The sequence below is a fragment of the Benincasa hispida genome, chromosome 6 (assembly GCF_009727055.1).
Source record: "Benincasa hispida cultivar B227 chromosome 6, ASM972705v1, whole genome shotgun sequence".
Taxonomy (NCBI): Eukaryota; Viridiplantae; Streptophyta; class Magnoliopsida; order Cucurbitales; family Cucurbitaceae; genus Benincasa; species Benincasa hispida.
In genome coordinates this window covers 21,273,882-21,277,189 of record NC_052354.1, presented here as the reverse complement: position 1 = coordinate 21,277,189, position 3,308 = coordinate 21,273,882, and positions in this window count along the sequence as shown.

The window sequence follows — 3,308 nt, the reverse complement described above, 5'->3', positions numbered from 1 at the left end:
AAAATAATTCTACACGTCATGCCTTGCCCGAACGGACGGCGACGCGTTTGTGGGATATCCACCATACCCACTTTTGTTTATCTCCTCACCCTCTCTAAAACATGGGTAACCCTTGGGATCCAAACCCACAACTCAAGGTGGGTGCTTATAAAGGAGGTTCAACTTGTTAAACTTAGAAATGTGATATTTTCAAAATGTCTTTTTTTTCTCATTTAAAAATAAAATTTTCACTAACAGTTATAATCATTAGGATTTTGGAGTATTGGATCAAAGGCCACTGTATCGTTAAGCCTCCCAGATTTGTAGGATATGTCTTTCTTGCTTCAGTTGCCAATTATTTTCGAGCCCTCATACTTGATTTTTTTTTCCCTTCTGATTTTGTAAGAAATCCAAAGGAGTTTCCCCCAAAAAACTCCCAAAGTAAGTTTACCCACAAATGTTCTCTCTTAATTATTGTTTTTTTGCTACATAAGTTGAGCTTAAATGGTGTTAATTGGAGTTTTTGTTGCTTGTCTTCATAATGTGTGAATAGTATTTTCAAATTTAACTCATTTGGAAATTTAATGAGGGATGATGATTATGTACGTTGAGTCATAACTTTAGTTCTGTTGTTCTAACTAATGAGAGAGAAATGAGAAAAATGGGAAGTGTGTATTTCATTCTAGAAAACTCCATATAAATACATATCTTGAATCTAAAAATAGATTCTACAATGTTAGCAAGTAATCCCACTAACTCCACAAGGATAGGAACTTAGGCTTGACTACAACTAAAAATAACTTCAACTATTTCCTAGAAACTAGGAATTGACTAGACCAACTCAAAAACTAATTTGCAGTTTTGAGTTACTAACATTCTCCTCCTAACTCAAATACGGAAAATACCTAACTTGCTCCTAAGAGCTTGAAAACGACTCATACAAAACCCAGATTCAGCAAGTGATCATCTATCTTGTTGTACCATGCCCTAGGAGCTTGCTTCAAACAATAAAGAGCCTTCTTCAACAAATAAACCTTTTGCTCTTGTCCTGGTATGATGAATCCGTCTGGTTGCTCAACATAGATCTCTTCTTCTAACACTCCATTTAGGAATGCTGACTTCACATCTAGCTGATACACCTTCATCCATGTTGGGCTGAAACAGCCAGTAGCAACCTAATTGTATCAATTCTTGTAACTGGTGCAAAAGTCTCAGAAAAATCAATTTCCCAGACTTGTGCATACCCTTTTTGATGAAAATTCCCCAACCTCTTTTGTGCCATAACTCAGTGTCATTTACTTGACACTTGAAAGCTATCTGCTCCTTCTCAAGTGGATCTAACGAGAAGCTCTTGTGCTGAATCTTTATTTTGAACAACTCATTCCCATTGGAATAAGAAATGAGGCACTTTTCTTCTTCAAACAACACTTTGAATCCCTTCTCTACTAATTGACCAATGCTTAACAAGTTTTGATCAATTTTAGGGACAAACAACACTTCAGTAATCAACTTGGTTCCAGTATAGCTCTCTATTGACATTGTGCCCTTCCCATTTACTTCTAGATACTCACCGTTTTCTATCTTCACCCTTGATTTGAATGACTTGTCAAGGTCCTTGAACAACTCTTTGTCACTTGTCATGTGGTTGGTACACCCACTATCAACCAACTAACCATCACATTTAGTGACTGATGAGAAACAAGTAACCACAAAGAGTTGATGTTCTTCTTATTGTACTAAAACATTACTCCTCCTTACTGTTGAGTTTTTGCTTCCTTACAGAATCGTTGAATGTGCCCCAATAAATGACATCTTCTACACTTCACATCTGGCCTTCTCCAACATCTGAAATGTGGATGATTCTACTTCCAACAGTGCTTGCATGTACTACCAGCATCTTTTGCAGCAGACTTTGAGCTACTATTGTCACTTCCCTTCTTCTCTCTTCCACCTTCTCCCTCCTGCACTCTAACTTTCAATGCCCCTTCAATGCTTCCTTCTTGTCTTATCAACCTCCTCTGTTCTTGTGCTTGCAAAGCACTAACCACTTCTATCACCTTGAGTTTTGAGAGGTATTTAGTATTTTCTAAGGAAGCAATGGTTGCTTCATATCTCTAAGGTATCTAAATTAGAATCTTCTGAATCAATCTATTGCCAGATAAATTGGTTCCTAATGCTCTTTCCTTATTAGCAATCCCAATCAACTTATCTGAGTACTCTTTAATAGATTCAGAATCCTTCATTTGCATTCTCTCAAATTCTTGCACCAAGTTCAACACTTTCATGCCTTTAATCCTCTCATCACCTTCATACTCACTTTTGAGGAACTCCCAGATTTCCTTTGTCGACTTCAAGGCCATAATTTTTTTGAATATGGCGGGAGACACAGCTGCATATAGGCAAGCTCAAGCTTTTTCCTTCCTGGTGACCCTCTCCTTGTGAGTCTTGATCTGATGTATTGTTGGGTTATCAGGAAGTGGAGCAATCTCATAGTCTTACTCAATTGCTTCCCAATAATCACAACTCTCCATGTAAGCTTGCATTCTGATAGCCCATGCCTGGTTGTTTTCACTATCAAACACAGCTGGAGCCAATGAAGAAAGATTGTTTGATCCCAATTTTATCTCTAACAACTCTCACAGGTGTATCACTCAGTTTCTCTTGGAGATATTTCATTGATTCTCACTCACAGATCCCTTAAGAATTGAGGGTTCTGATACCACATTGTTCTAATTAATGAGAGGGAAATGAGAAAAATGGGAAGTGTGTATTTCATTCTAGAAAACTCCATATAAATACATATCTTGAATCTAAAAATAGATTCCACAATGTTAGCAACTAATCCCACTAACTCCACAAGGATAGGAACCTAGACTTGACTACAACTAAAAATAACTTCAAGTATTTCCTAGAAACTAGGAATTGACTAGACCAATTCAAAAATTAATTTGTAATTTTGAGTTACTAACAAGTTCTTATTAATAAGTTTTAAGACTTCAAGCAGTTTTGGAGGTCTCGAATTAATTTGAAGTACTATGGTTGAAAGTACCATTTTGTGCATTTGAAACTATTTGCTGATGTGTTGAGCAATAATCTAACGTGGCAGATGTATGATCTCTTACGCTTTGCATGTCATAGAATGACTTGTTATTTCTCTTTTTTTTTTGGTTGTAGGACTTTTTCTCATGCCCTTTTCCAGCATCATTTCATGATATCTTTCATTGTTATCTAATGCCTCATGTTAAACTATTACATTGTTTTGATAGACTTATTTATGTTGAGGGATTCAACATCGAAGCTCAAGTTCTTAACGCTATGGTCGAGCATCA